This window comes from Syngnathus scovelli, unplaced genomic scaffold (genome assembly GCF_024217435.2).
Source record: "Syngnathus scovelli strain Florida unplaced genomic scaffold, RoL_Ssco_1.2 HiC_scaffold_27, whole genome shotgun sequence".
In the NCBI taxonomy this organism is placed as follows: Eukaryota; Metazoa; Chordata; class Actinopteri; order Syngnathiformes; family Syngnathidae; genus Syngnathus; species Syngnathus scovelli.
In genome coordinates this window covers 279,164-295,000 of record NW_026061362.1, presented here as the reverse complement: position 1 = coordinate 295,000, position 15,837 = coordinate 279,164, and the positions used below count along the sequence as shown (strand labels likewise).

General features: G+C 43.0%; 3 long non-coding RNA genes across 4 annotated transcripts in view; 2 read left to right on the top strand and 1 right to left on the bottom strand.

The window, feature by feature from the left end:
- LOC137839937 (uncharacterized) overlaps positions 1-860 on the top strand; it is a 1,340-nt gene extending 480 nt beyond the window's left edge. The window contains exons 1-4 of the long non-coding RNA XR_011086338.1: positions 1-100; positions 196-273; positions 372-446; positions 633-860. The exon at positions 1-100 is cut by the window's left edge and continues 480 nt beyond it. This is a non-coding gene — a long non-coding RNA (uncharacterized lncRNA). The remainder of the gene's footprint in view (positions 101-195; positions 274-371; positions 447-632) is intronic.
- The window catches only part of LOC137839935 (uncharacterized), a 13,701-nt gene extending 7,654 nt beyond the window's left edge, over positions 1-6,047 (bottom strand). The window contains exon 1 of the long non-coding RNA XR_011086334.1: positions 3,573-6,047. This is a non-coding gene — a long non-coding RNA (uncharacterized lncRNA). The remainder of the gene's footprint in view (positions 1-3,572) is intronic.
- Positions 6,048-6,161: 114 nt separating this feature from the next.
- LOC137839934 (uncharacterized) lies at positions 6,162-14,820 on the top strand. 2 transcript variants are annotated; one of them, XR_011086333.1, is made up of 2 exons: positions 6,162-6,293; positions 10,272-14,820. It is a non-coding gene; the product is annotated as an uncharacterized lncRNA (long non-coding RNA). The 2 variants fall into 2 exon arrangements; XR_011086332.1 differs by lacking the exon at positions 6,162-6,293 and adding an exon at positions 8,040-8,361.
- Positions 14,821-15,837: the final 1,017 nt, after the last annotated feature.

Sequence of the window (15,837 nt, the reverse complement as noted above, 5' to 3'; positions counted from 1 at the left end):
TTGCAAACAGCAAAAGTCAGTAGACTCCTCTATGCCATGGAAAGTGGAGTGGGGCAATTCAAAGGACAGACCTTGGAGGGCTTAATGCCAAACATAAACTGTAAGTATAGGGTTTCAATAACTTGCTACACTTATTACTAAACAAAGCAAAGGAAAATGACTTTTAGTGCACAAGTATTGATTTAAAATATTTAGTTTCAGCTGAAGAGGAGCCGGATGACTCTGAGAGGAAGGACATTCCGTCTGAGAGGCCCACTCTCAAAAGTCAAGAAAGTAAGTTTTCACTGAATATTCATTCATTATTTACATCTGCATTGTGACTTTCAATCACAATAAGTGCAAACGTCTTATCGTTGATCATGTGATTTCAGAAAACTCAGAGGAAGGTAAAGAAACAGTTGCTACTTCAAGAGAGGCAGTTGGGGGACAGCCATCTAAACAAAAGGGTGTGTTAGTGTAGTGACTCTAAAATATATTGTCTCCTTGAAATCAAACACTTTGTTTGACATTTGTTAACAAGGAAAATGGATGACTAATAATGCCTGTGTAATGTGCTTGTTTAAGAAGATTGAATGATAATCATTTCCATCCATCTATTTATTCACTTTCTTACTTTCTTTGTTTATTTACAGTGAAATCCAGAATACCCTGGTCAAAGACAGAAAAAAACATTATCCAATGTCATTTGAAGCAGTTCCTGACAGAAATGAGGGTTCCTCGAAAGGAAGACTGTGAAAAATGTTTAAATGAAAATCCATCACTCAAAGATCATGGACGAGACTGGAAAGCCATAAAATTCTTTGTACACAACAAAATTGCATCCTTAAGGAGAAATGTGTAATAAATGAGTGCTAAGTTTGTCTCTCGCTGTCTCTTTCCACCCAACCGGTCAAGGCAGATGGCCACCCACCTGCAGTCAGGGTTTGTCCGAGGGTTCTTCCCGTTTTACCTTCCCTCCGTTGCAAAGTGCAAAGGGGGGGGGGGGGGGGGGGTTATTGGGTCTCTGAGTATAAAAAATATATAGTTTGGTCTTAACCAGGTCTATCATGTCAAACAGTGCTTTATTTTACTTAGTGTAACATTGTTTTTTTTTTTTGGGGGGGGGGTGAAAGTCACTTGTTTTCTTTTTTTGACAGTAAGAAAAAAAATGAAACACTCACCCAAGTCTTGGCCTTTTCCTAAAACTGAAGAAATAAAAGGAGCATGCAGTGAATACATTGGATAACAGGTGATTGGCTATGGGTTTTGCCGTGAGGCGCGGATAGCACGCTTTCCTAATTGTGGACCAAATCCAACAACCAGCGTGATTGATATTTCCAGTGACTGGGCATTCTGGAGAACCATTTAGTCGACTAAGACTAGAATTTATATTTAGTCGACTAAAACTAGACTAAGACTAAAAGAGTCCAGATGACTGACATAAAACTAAGACTAAATAGCATTGTAGTCTAACGACTAAATACACACTTGCAATTAACACTGTTGTACATAAAAGTCCCCTCTTCAATATGTAAAAATTCATCCATCCATTTTCTGCACCATTTTGTCGCAATGGGGGTCACGGGCGTGCTGGAGCCTTTCCAGCAGTAGGCAGGAGACACCCTCAACCGGTTTCCAGCCAATCGCAGGGCACACAGAAACAACCAACCATCCGCACTCGCAGTCCCACCTTGGGGAAATTTGGAGTGCTCAATCGGCTTTATCAAGCATGTTTTAGGGATGTGGGAGAAAACCGGAGTACCCGGAGCAAATCCCTGAAGCCTCGGAGAGAACATGCAAACAGGGAGGGTCAGCGGGGGAATTGAACCGGCACCCTTCTAACATAACACATGCTAACATATGTAAAGATTTTACGATGCAAATGTCCCCTCTTCAATATATAAACTTTGCGCAAGTCCCCTCTACGATAGGAAAACATCGCACCAACAAAAAATGAAATGTCGGAAAAGTGCCCTATTCAATAAGTATAAATCAGCTTGAAATTCAATAAAGCAGAGTGTGTAATATTTTGTTTGTCTTGAACATTTTACAATGCACATGTCCCCTCTTTAATATATAAACTTCGCGCAAGTCAACCTCTATGATAGGATGACATTGTACCAGCAAAAATAACATGTCAGAAATGTCAGGTATGTACATTATTTGTATGGACAGAAAAGTGCCCTATTCAGTCTGCAAAAATCAGCTTGAAAGCAGAGTGTGTAATATTTTGTTTGTCTGAACATTTCACAATGCACACGTACCCTCTTTAATATATAAACTTCGCACAAGTCCCCTCTACGATAGGAAGACATCGCACCAGCAAAAAATGAAATGTCGGAAAAGTGCCCTATTCAATAAGTATAAATCAGCTTGAAATTCAATAAAGCAGAGTGTGTAATATTTTGTTTGTCTTGAACATTGTACAATGCACATGTCCCCTCTTTAATATATAAACTTCGCGCAAGTCAACCTCTATGATAGGATGACATTGTACCAGCAAAAATAACATGTCAGAAATGTCAGGTATGTACATTATTTGTATGGACAGAAAAGTGCCCTATTCAGTCTGCAAAAATCAGCTTGAAAGCAGAGTGTGTAATATTTTGTTTGTCGGAACATTTTACAATGCACACGTACCCTCTTTAATATATAAACTTCGCACAAGTCAACCTGTCTTGACAATGTACCAGCAAAAATGAGATGTCGGAAATGTCAGCTATATGCATTATTTGTATGGACAGAAAAGTGCCCTATTCAGTATGAAAAAAAATCAGCTTGTAAGCAGAGTGTGTAATATTTTGTTTGTCTGACATTTCACAATGCGCATGTCCCCGCTTTACTATATAAAATTCACGCAAGAAATATCAGAAATTGATATTTTTGCAAAAATTATAAAACTTCACCAAATAGTTTCAGACATGATTCTGACAAGATTTAAAGCATAAAAAAGTGGGGAGTCAAAAAAATGTCTCCACCTCACCCAGGGGCCCCTGTTCGTGGGTGTGTTAACAATGGAGTGTGAATACGACGTGTGTGGAATACACCGTGTGGAAACGTGTGGAACAGCAGAAGCAGTGATTTCCACACTCACACACTTTTTGGTCCCCTTTTTGCAAAAATTATAAAACTTCACCAAATAGTTTCAGACATGATTCTGACAAGATTTAAAGCATAAAAGAGTGGGGACTCAAAAAATGTCCCCCACCTCACCCAGGGGCCCCTGTTCGTGGGTGTGTTAACAAGCTAATGTACCCTCTTACATCTGTCTGCCGGAACACACACACACGCACGCACACGCACACACACACACACACACACACACACGCACACACAAACAATACTCAATGCAGCTGTATAATGTGGACATTATTTACCAAATCTACATTGAAATTATAATGAATACATAAAAAATAAACTAACTATGGTGAAAGGATACCCAAGAATGAGAATATCATCGAATGACAAGATGAACAATAAAAGCAACTCGAAATAAGCGATATGGGCATGAAAAGGTTTTAACGTTCATAAGGGGTGACCATGAACCAACAGATTAGGCTCCACTAGGTTGTGCCCTGATAAGTTGCACTCACTGAATGTCTTCTGGATGGATGAACTGGAGGCAGTTCTGGAGTGGGTCTGCAGTCAGCTGGCCAAGCCAAGAAGGAAAGAGTTGGCTTGACAGTTAAAGGTAAAAAAAAAAAAAAAATGGAAACACAGATTAGAGGCTGGTTTCACCCTACACGTGGTCAGGGGAGCATTTTAGCGGAGTGTCGCACACCTGGCTGTTGCTGACTCAGAGAGCTTCTGGCTCACATTTGCAGAGGTGTCCCTGGCACACTTTGCAAAGCAGACAACACTGACAAATAAATTTAGAAAACGTTGTTTCCACCCAGTCTCAAACAGGGGTTGTTTCGCATCTTCGAAGAACATGATGACCACTACGCTATGGAAACTGCTGTGACGTCCAAAGCATTTTGAGAAGCCCGGCAAAAGTTCAACAAAAGTGAGTGAGGAAGAAAGCAGGCACTTATGAACTTTTTGATTTGCTTTTCAAAACTGTGCCAGCAAAAGCAATGTTTTCATTCAAAGAAATGAACTCCGCGCCGGGGAATTGAAGCCCTATTTGCCGAGCCCAGGCTAAGTCGTTTCGCTAAAGGGTACCTGATTTGAGACTGGGTGAAAACTAGGTTTCGCACTTTTGTATAACTTTTGCCAGGCTCTTCAAAAGGCTATGTGTGTCAGCGCAGTTTCCACGGTATAGTGGTTATCACATTTGCCTCACACGCTTAAGGTCCCTGGTTGGAAACAAGTCTTAAGATCCTTTTGATTTTAAACTTTGTGTCAGGGAATTGAAGCTCAGTTTGTCAAGCCGAGGCTGTGAATAGCATAGCTAAAACGGGCTGTTGCGTTTTGTTCAAGATGTCCATCGTTAAGCAAGGAAAACAAAAATGTGAAGTAACAGTTTTTGTAACAGATATTAGGTTGTTTAATGGCGGTCAGTGCACAAGGCACTTCAGCAGAAGAAACAACAAGGTCACACTCCAGATCAGAAGGCTTTATACTGACCAAAAGCAGGAACAAGGAAGGGAATGGGAGGGAAGGATAAGGTATGTTCTGTTATCACCTGAATATCCTGTTATTTACTGAATGTTTTGTGGAACTTTACTGAGCTCTGTGTGCCGTGTCTGTGCTCACTGCCTATGTGTAAGTGAAAGTCACAAAGCTCTGTGTGCTGTGTCTGTGCTCTGATTGAGCAACTATGTTTGGGTAAATTATTTACACATTGATTGATATGATGAAGTATATATGTTTGTATAAACTAATAAGAGTATCTGCACATTGCTGTGGCTCCCTCTTCAGGCCCTAATTGGATCCCCATTCACTTCCATCCTTTCCGTTCATTATCTGTACCGCGGGGGGTCGCAGGCGAGCTGGAGCCTATCCCAGCAGCCAATGGTGCAGTAGGCGGGGGACATATTGTAACTGGTTGCCAGCCAATCGAAGGGCACACAGAGACAAACAATCATTCGCACTTGCACCACACCTATGGGCAATTTGGATTACTAAATCGGCTGACCAAGCATGTTTTTGTGATGTGGGAGGAAAACCCAAGGAAAACCTACGCAGGCACAGGGAGAACCTACAAACTCCACAGAGGTAGCACCAGATCACAAGTCAAAAGTCCTTATATGATACAAATGGATTTGCTTTCATGTCGAATAGTATGCTTTGCATGTTTGAATGGGGATTTGGGGAGGTTTCACTGAAGATGTGAATGAATGAGGGACACTTTGGGCCAGTAAGTAAGGTGCACCACCGTAGCAGATGTTTCCATAGTGTGATTATCACGTTTGCCTAACACACGAAAAGTCCCCAGTTCGTGACTGGGTAGAAACAGCTTCGTTACGTTCCGATTGATAGCGAATATGACATGGACCTGAGGACTGGATTTCAGTGATTAATGAATTCTGATTAATATCATAGTCGGTTTGGGCGTGCACTTCCAGGGTCGTAATTGTGTGTCTACCGCTACCTCGTGGCAGTCAGGCCTAAAAAAAAGATGGGAACGCCTGAGGGAGTTTCGCCAAGATGAATTAGGAAGAACTTTATAAAATAAAGTTGATGTTAAAACGTAGGTGGACGTAATGTCTGGAAGCTTGTGTTCAACAGAAGTCTGTTTGGCAACAGTGAACAACGGACAAATTCAGCAAAGTAATTTAATTACGCCATGACCCAGATTCGTTCCGAGGATGCTACGGCCACCATGCTATACGATCATGACCGATATGATATCACAATAAGTTTAGGGTCTTTTATTTAGGATCTTCAGCCAGGACACCCAGGCAAACCATGAAGGAATGTTGATCTTAAAATGTTGGTGGAACTATCCAACTGTGCAGATCCGATGATCCCAAAGATTTGGGGTAAGACAACATTGAAAAAACCTTTTTCTTTGTTGACAGTGTCACTTCTATTGTGGCTTAGCTCTTCTTCGTTTCACATCTAAAGTATCGTATCATTTTACCTTGCGGCTTATACTAAACCGTACATACCATATCATGTCACCCATACAACTCATGCATGAGATGTGATGGCTGAGATATTTAGGCGATGGGTTGCCACTCATCATTTCAAATCACATCCTAGTCGGATTTTCATTATCTTCACATCCAAAGTGTCTTGGCACAACATACATACCGTGACTTGTCAACACAAGACTTTCAAGACGAGGTGGCTGAGAGGTTATGGCGATGAAATGCTAGTCCGTTGTGGTCTGCACACCTGGGTTCACAGCTTCATCCCCGTCGAAGGTTGGTTTTAAATTTTTGTACAGTGGAGCCTCGGTTTTTGAATGTCCCCGTTCTCGAACAAATCAGTATTTGAACAAAAAATTCGAGATTTTTTTTTTTGTTTCGGATGTCGGACGAAATTCGGTTGTCGAACCTCGCGAGATGAGCCGAGAGAACCCGCATGCCAACTGACTCCGTTCGTTATTTGATTCTCGTTACTCTGAGGATTGCATCAACTCTAATCGTGCCTCCAAAGGAAGCAAGTGGGAGCAGTAAAGCAATCCTAAAACACAAAGACGCTCCCAAAGCAATGCGACAGTGAGCGCCCGGTGCGCTGCGGTTGCGCGATCGGACCAAATTAAGCTCCCTGCGCACTGAGGTCCACTTAAATTCTGGAAAGTACATCAGGACTTCAAAAATATTTTGTAAATTTTAGCGACCGCTCTGTCACAATAATGCGAGCAGCAGTTGTGCGGTCGGCGACGCGCTGCAGTTGCGCGATCAGACAAAAATCATCTCCAGATGATTGATTGATTGATTGATTGATTGATTGATTGATTGATTGATTGATTGATTGATTATAGATCCCTGGGGGTGGGGAAATTCAGGCCCCAGCAGTATTCATACCACAGAGCGGGTATATAAAAGACTCAGATGACATGAGCGCAACTCAATAGGCTCCTATAAGGCTGCCACACAACGGTGCCACAAAGAAAGCCAGTAAGCACGAAAGTTAAAAGCCATCAAAGCAAAGCAACAAGACAAAGGAGAAAAGTAACAGCGGCTAACCAGACTCCCTCAATTCCAAAGAACACCTCAAAACACACAAAATAGCCTAATAGGGTCCATAAACAGGTGTAAGGGCAGTCAAGTTCAACGGCGCCCAATGGACCGTGGTCGTAAATCCGTAGAACATCACGAAACAAGAAAACGTGTGAGCAGCGTCCCGGGCACCCAGTGCAGATGGTCACCATGGGGCTGGTACGGCAAGGTTCCTACGAGCACGAGGGAGCGGACCTCCCAAACGGGTCGCGGCTGCGAGGCCAAGGCGAGAGACCCGGTCAGCATGAGCCGGATGAGCAGGATGGCCATCGTAGAGTCACGACCGATGTGTACAGCCATCCCAGCTCCCAGGGAAAAAAAATATCCGATCCGAAACAATCTGCACACGCCGAGGTGCAGTCGAAGGCACCAGCATTGCCGAATGGACAAATAGAAAGAAAGAAAAAGGAGATAAGAACAAAATAAAGTACAAAAGAGAGAACACTGCTGGTAGGCTTCCACTCACAGTGGCGCCAAACCAAAAAAAACAAAAAGGCCTTGCATATAAGGTCACCGCTCGTGGGGTCCGACAAATAGTGGATTTTGAAGTTTCTCTTCAGAGAGAATCTTTGGCCACAAAATGAGTAGGAGACAGGTTTTTCACCTGTGTGTGTTCTTGCATGTGATTTTAAGTTTACTTTCTGAGAGAATATTTGGCCACAAACTAAACAGGAAAAAGGTTTCTCACCTGTGTGTTCTTGTATGTGTTTTAAACTCTCCCTTCTCTGAGAATCTTTGACTACAAATTGAGCAGGAAAAAGGCTTTTCTCACCAGTGTGGGTTCTTGTGTGTCTTTTTAAGTTTCGCTTCTCTGAGAATCTTTGGCCACAAACTGAGTAAGAAAAAGGGTTTTCACCTGTTTGTGTTCTTGCATGTGTTTTTAAATTTACCTTCTGAGAGAATATTTGGCCACAAACTGAGCAGGTCAAGTCAAGTCAAGTTTATTTGTATAGCCCTAAATCACAAGCAGTCTCAAAGGGCTTCACATAGACAAACAATTGACACTTATTCTCAAAGCATCCCCTGATCTTTAGCTCCCAAAAGGGCAAGGAGAACCTCAAAAAAACCCTACCAGGAGAAAAATGAGAAACCTTGAGAAGGGACCACAGATGGAAGGATCCCCCTTTCAGGATCACCAGGCTACAATGGATGCAGAGAGGGCACCTAAAATACTTAATATGAAAATCAATGAAAAAGTGGATGTCCAAGTCAAAGCGAAGAGCTGCCAGAGGTGCCCTCGATTGTCCTGGCAGTGTGTTCGAGGAAGGTAAGCTGCAGTTCCCTCATCCTGAAGTGGTCCACGAGAATCCAGATAGCCGCTCTCAGCTTGAGTGCCACCGAACCACCTCCCAGCCGGGGAGGGGTGGGGGGACGGGGGATGGGGAGAGGGAGCAAAAACAAACTCCTGCCGAATCGGCCACTACAGGTTAATTAAAGGCCATATCATAGAAATGTGTCTTTAAACGTGTCTTAAATGTTTCTAGAGAGGTAGTAGTTCTAATATCCATTTGTAGGGCATTCCAAAGCTCTGGAGCTCAAATAGAAAATGCCCTAGACCCTGCAGACATTTTCTTGGCCCTCTGTGTCACTAAAAGACTAGCGTTTTGTGAACGAAGGTTACGAGACGGAACATAAGGAACAACTAGGTTGGCGAGATATGAAGGCGCTAAGCCATGCAATGATTTATAGGTTAATAGGAGAACCTTGAAGTCACATCTTAAATGGACCGGGAGCCAATGTAAATTGGCTAATATTGGGGTAATGTGATCAAATTTTCTTGTCCGTGAGAGCAGCCTTGCAACAGTATTTTGTACTAACTGTAGACTTTTGATGCTGGACTTAGGAAGACCAGAGAATAATGCATTACAGTAGTCCAGGCGCGACGTGATGAACGCATGTATAATAGTTTCCGCATCACCGGTCGAGAGGATCGGACGAATCTTAGCAATATTACAAAGGTGAAAAAATGCAATTCTGGTTATATTCTTAATGTGCTTTTGAAAGGAGAGCGTTTGGTCAAATATTACCCCGAGATTAGTTACAGTATCACTCTGAATGATAGTACGGTTATCTATAGTTATAGTGGTTTCCTTAAATAAGTGTTGATAACGAGTTGGACCAATTATCAACATCTCAGTTTTATCTGGGTTAAGACGAAGGAAGATGAGAGACATCCATTGCTTGATCTCCGCAAGGCACGCCTCAAGATTACAACAGTCCCGCAGATCTGTCATCGATAACGGCATATATAATTGGGTGTCATCCGCGTAACATTGACATTATAGAACTCAGAGGACGTATTGCCATGGACCACTCGGTGCGTCCGGTCTGATAGATGTGAATAGAATCAGCCTCGTGCTGACCCTGACATACCAACACAACTTTTAAGACGCTCTAATAAAATATCGAAGTCTACAGTGTCGAAGGCTGCACTAAGATCAAGTAGTAACAATACAGATGAAGTGTTCGAATCCATAGCTATGAGGAGATCATTAGTCACTTTAGCAAGTGCTGTCTCAGTGGAATGATTAGTTCTAAAACCAGACTGAAAAGATTCACATTGATTATTGGCGACCATGTACTCAATAAGCTGCTGCGCTACTACTTTTTCAAGAAGTTTTGCTATGATTGGGAGGTTTGAAACTGGCCTATAATTACTGAGACAGTCGGGGTCAAGATTTGGTCGCTTAAGTAACGGTTTAATGATAGCAGTTTTAAAGGCTGTTGGCACTATCCCAGAGGAGACAGACAGATTAATTATATTTAAGACAGACGGACCTAAAATTTGAACTAATAATAATTTAGGATTGTTTGTATTGGGATTAATGACTTGCGAAAAATAACGAGTTTTTGCTAAGATAAGTGCATCTTTATATTTCAGGAAAAGGGTTCTCACCAGTGTGGGTTCTTGTGTGTCTCTTTAAGCTTCCTTTCTCTGAGAATCTTTGGCCACAAGCTGAGCAGGAACATTTTTTTTCACCTGTGTGTGTTCTTCCATGTGTTTTTAAGTTTACCTTCTGAGAGAATCTTTGGCCACAAACTGAGCAGGAAAACCGTTACTCACCTGTGTGTGCTCTTGCATGTGTTTTTAAGTGTCCCATCTGAGAGAATCTTTGGCCAGAAACTGAGCAGGAAAAAGGTTTCTCATGGGTGTGGGTATTTGTGTGTGTTTTTAAGTCACCCTTCTGAGAGAATATTTGGCCAGGAACTGGGCAGGAAAAAGGTTTCTCCAGCTCTCTGCTTCCGGGTTGTTCTGACAGATCGTCGCTCTTCGGACACAAAGTATGGCAGCGGACCAAGAGGTATGTACGGCTTCGTGCACCAACTGCACCCTTCTCTTAGAGAGGTTGTCTCTGCTAGAGGGACGTGTCCGCCAGTTAGAGCAGAATAGTGCGATAACAGTAGTTGCGGCGGACACAGACGCGGGCTGTAGTCAGCCCGCTAGCCCGGTTAGCATTAGCCCCAAACGGCTTGCTAATCGCGATGAGCCAGGTAAGACGCATAGCCGTCCAAAGTCATCTCGGTCTGCTGGCCCTCGCACTTTGGTCATAGGCGACTCCATTACCCGCAACATTACGCTTAAAAATCCAGCCACGGTAATGTGTATTCCTGGGGGCAGAGCACCTGACATAGAAGCTAATCTTAGGGAGCTGACTCGCAATAGGCCTAGTCAACAGCGTAGTTCCAACAACACTAGCTACTCGGACATAGTGATACACGTCGGCTCCAATGATGTTAGGATGAGACAGTCAGAGATCACAAAGAAAAACATAGCGAGGACTTGTGACCTTGCCATAAAGATGAGTCGGCATCGAGTATTTGTCTCTGGCCCCCTGCCTGGGAGAGGCACTGATGAGAGGTTTAGTAGATTAGTCTCCCTTAATCGATGGATGGCTGGGTTCTGTAAAAAGCAGGGACTGTATTTTATAGATAACTGGTCCTCCTTCTGGGGCCGCCCCGACCTGCTGAGGAAGGACGGCCTTCACCCTAACTGTGAAGGCGCCTTCACTCTTTCTAGGAATATAGATTACTGTTTGAGCCACTCATGACAGGTCACTTTAGAGCAGGCCAGGGCACAGGTGATTAGACCACCTGTGAGGATGGGTTTGGAGTCTGTTAAGTTAAAGTTAACTAGCGCTAGGCTAGACTTTCAGCATACACATAGCTCCTCGTGTAGACTAGAGCGCGACAGTTTAAATAGTGCTGCAGTACACATAAACACACTTTCTACTGGGGTAGTAGACAAATCCAATCACTCCGTCCCGACCGGTCTTGCTGATGAAACGGTGCCTGTTTTAGATAACTTCACATGTGTAACAAATACTCATCAACAAATTCCCACGGTCGTTTCATCCCACCGCCCTAATAAACTTTTGAGAGGTGATATTAGGCCTAGAGAACACAATTTTACTCGCATCCCGTTTAAAAATCCTTCGATAGATACGCACCCTGATCAACCAATTACACTTAAATTCGGTTTTATGAATATTAGATCACTTCATACGAAAGCAGTTCTCGTTAATGACCTTATCATGGAACATAATCTAAATGTTTTTGGTCTTTGCGAGACCTGGTTAAAACCTAATGAACTGCTGCCACTTAACGAGGCCTCGCCTCCAAATTTTGTGAGCTCGCATGTGGCTCGCCCTCGAAAAAAGGGTGGGGGTGTCACCCTCATCTCAAATTCTGAGCTTAGATTTAGGCCTCGCTCAATTCACGTATTTAAAACATTTGAAATTCTCATTGTGCGATCCACTGCGTTACCGTCATTCTATCTTGTCGTTATTTACCGCCCACCCGGGGCTTACTCTGGCTTCCTGGATGAATTTTCAGAAGTTGTGGCTGATCTAGTGACAAATGCAGATAATATAGTTATCATGGGTGATTTCAACATCCACATGAATTCACCGTCGGAACCACTGACTTCGGCATTTCAAACTTTAATCGATACGTTTGGTTTTACGCAAGCTGTACAGGCAGCAACGCATAAGAATGGAAATACCTTAGATCTGGTATTATCCCGAGGACTAGCAACCTCAAATATAACAGTACTGCCATACACTACTGTTCTGTCTGATCATTTTTTAATAAAATTTGAAATTTTAGTTCCTTGTCAAAGACAAGAGAGCAATCAGAATTATAGCAGCCGTAATTTTAACTCCATGACTGCAACTGCGCTATCTGAGGTACTGTCGCCGGCAACCGCCATGTTTCCCGCGTACAGTGGCTCTATCGATAATCTTACAAATGAATTCAATGCGACATTATTAAAAGCCATCGACTCTGTGGCACCGCTACGTCTGAAAACTCGCCGTAGATGGCCAACTCCGTGGTACACAGATGAAACACGTACGTTTAAACAATTATGTAGAAAGCATGAGCGCAGATGGCGTTTAACCAAACTTGAGGTTTTCCATCAGGCATGGAAGGACAGCCTCCTGAAATATAAAGATGCGCTTATTTTAGCAAAAACTCGTTATTTTTCGCAAGTCATTAATCTTAATAAAAATAATCCTAAATACTTATTTGATACAGTGGCAAAGCTAACTCTGCGCCAGCCGACCCCCGATAGCTCCTTCCACTCAGCTGACGAGTTTATGAAATTTTTTGCTCAAAAGATTGAGTCCATTAGGGACGAGATCAAGAATACCATGCCAATCGCTCCGCCGGTTACTAGCGCTGGGGATCATGCAATAACCCTCTCAAATTTTAAAAGCGTGTCCCTTGAAATGCTTACAAAATTGGTTAGTACGGCTAAACAAACAACATGTTTACTCGACCCGCTTCCAGCCAAACTACTTAAAGAAATATTTCCAATTTTAGGACCGTCCATCTTAAATATAATCAATCTGTCTGTTTCCTCTGGGATAGTGCCAATGGCCTTTAAAACCGCTATTATTAAACCACTACTTAAGCGAGCAAATCTTGACCCGGACTGTCTCAGTAATTATAGGCCAGTTTCAAACCTCCCATTCATAGCAAAACTTCTCGAAAAAGTAGTAGCACAGCAGCTTATTGATTACATGGTCGATAATAATCGATATGACTCTTTTCAGTCTGGTTTTAGAGCCAATCATTCTACAGAGACAGCACTTGCTAAAGTGACTAATGATCTCCTCATAGCTATGGATTCAAATACGTCGTCTGTATTGTTACTACTTGATCTTAGTGCTGCCTTTGACACTGTAGACTTCGATATTTTATTAGGGCGTCTTAAAAGTTGTGTTGGTATCTCAGGGTCAGCACTAAGCTGGTTCAATTCCTATCTATCAGGCAGGACGCACCGAGTGGTCCATGGTAATACGTCCTCTGAGCTTTATAATGTTACTTGTACTCGGACCGATTTTATTTAATATTTATATGATTCCGCTTGGGGGCATAATACGTAAATAGAATATTAGTTTTCAATGCTACGCGGATGACACCCAATTATATATGCCGTTATCGATGACAGATCCACAGGACTGCTGTAATCTCGAGGCGTGCCTTGCGGAGATTAAACAATGGATGTCTCTCAACTTCCTTCGTCTTAACCCGGATAAAACTGAGATGTTGATAATTGGTCCTACTCGTTATCAACATTTATTTAAGGAAACCACTATAACTATAGATAACCGTACTATCACTCAGAGTGATACGGTAACTAATCTCGGGGTAATATTTGACCAAACGCTCTCCTTTCAAAAACACATTAAGAATATAACCAGGATTGCGTTTTTTCACCTTCGTAATATTGCTAAGATTCGTCCTATCCTCTCGACCGGGGATGCGGAAACTATTATACATGCGTTCGTCACGTCGCGCCTGGACTACTGTAATGTATTATTCTCTGGTCTTCCTAAATCCAGTATTAAAAGTCTACAGTTAGTGCAAAATGCCGCTGCGAGGCTGCTCTCACGGTCAAGAAAATTTGATCACATTACCCCAATATTAGCCGAATTACATTGGCTCCCGGTCCATTTAAGATGTGACTTCAAGGTTCTTCTACTAACCTATAAAGCACTGCATGGCTTAGCGCCTTCATATCTCGTCAACCTAGTCGTTCCTTATGTTCCGTCTCGTAACCTTCGTTCGCAAAACGCTAGTCTTTTAGTTATACCGAGGGCCAAGAAAATGTCTGCAGGGTCTAGAGCATTCTCTATTCGGGCTCCAGAGCTTTGGAATGCCCTACCAATGGATATTAGAACTACTACCTCAGTAGAAACATTTAAGACACGTTTAAAGACACATTTCTATGAGATGGCCTTTAACTAACTTGTGATGGCCGATTTGGCCGGAGTTTGTTCTGTTCTCTCTGCCCACCTCCTCCCCGGCTGGGGAGGGGGTTAGGTGGCTCAAAAGCGGATAGCGGCTGGCTGGATTCTCGGGGACCAGTTCGGGATGGGGGAGCTGCGGATCGGCCCCCTTGAGGACACTGCCAGGACAATCGAGGACACCTCCGACATCCATTTTTTTCATTGATTTTCATATTATGTATTACTTTTGTACTCTCTGCATCCATTATAACCTGGTGATCCTGAAAGGGGGATCCTTCCATCTGTGGTCCCTTCTCAAGGTTTCTCATTTTCCCCTGGTAGGGGTTTTTTGAGTTTTTCCTTGCCCTTTTGGGAGCTTATGATCAGGGGATGCTTTGAGAATAATTGTCAATTTTGGCTATGTGAAGCCCTTTGAGACTGTTTGTGATTTAGGGCTATACAAATAAACTTGACTGGACTTGACTTCTCAACCGTGTAGGTTCTTGTGATTATTTTTAGGTGACTGTTCTGAGTGAATCTTTGGCCACAAACTAATATTTTTCACCTATGTGTGTTCTTGCATGTATTTTTAAGTTTACCTTCTGAGAGAATCTTCAGCCACAAAGTGATCTGGAAAAAGATATCTTACATTTTCCAACACTGAGAACATTTCCAGTGTTTGGTATAAAATATCAACTTCTGACTCATCATCTGCAGCATCAGAAGCATGTGACAGCATGTCATCACAATCTGATGTTGGAGCTAAGAGGTCGTCTGCTTGCGATCCTCAACGGTGGGCTCGATTATCTTCTGTTGTCGTGTGTTGACGAGAGCTGCTTCTTGCAGGCTCCGCCGCTTTGCTCACCTCATGTTGACCCTCATCTATACTTTTCAATGAGAGACAAGTTGAGGGCATACTGTAGATATCCTCTTCTTCCTTCTCTTTCGCCTCCTCTTTTATCAAAGTTGCTCTGGCTCCGCCTCCTCTTTTTTGATGAAAGGACACACCTTGTCCTGTTGCTCATTAATCATGGCTGTTCCTGGCTGTTGTCACATTCAAACATAAAGACCAGCGCTTCAACCACCAGCTTCAACCAGTGTCTGTTCCACTGCTGGAAGTGGATGTCGCTCCCTCTGCACAGATTTATTTAGTTCTGTGAGGTCAGAGCATATCCGTACTTTTCCGTTGGGCTTGGGTGCCACTACCATTCCGGCACGCCATTCGGTTGGTTCCTCCACCTTACTGATGACGCCTTGTGACTCCATTCTCGCCAACTCCTCCTTCACCTTTGGAAGTAGTGGCAGCGCAACACGTCTTGCCGTAGCGATTGAGAATGGCACTGCATCGGGTTTCAACACAATGTCGTATTCTCCTTCCAATTTCCCTAATCCATTGAACAGGTTGGGAAACTGTTGTTTTACTCTAGCTTTTGAGTCGAGAGTCACTGTATCAAGCCTAGCTACTAACTTCAGTGCATTTAGTGCTGGCCGTCCCAATAGTGGGAATC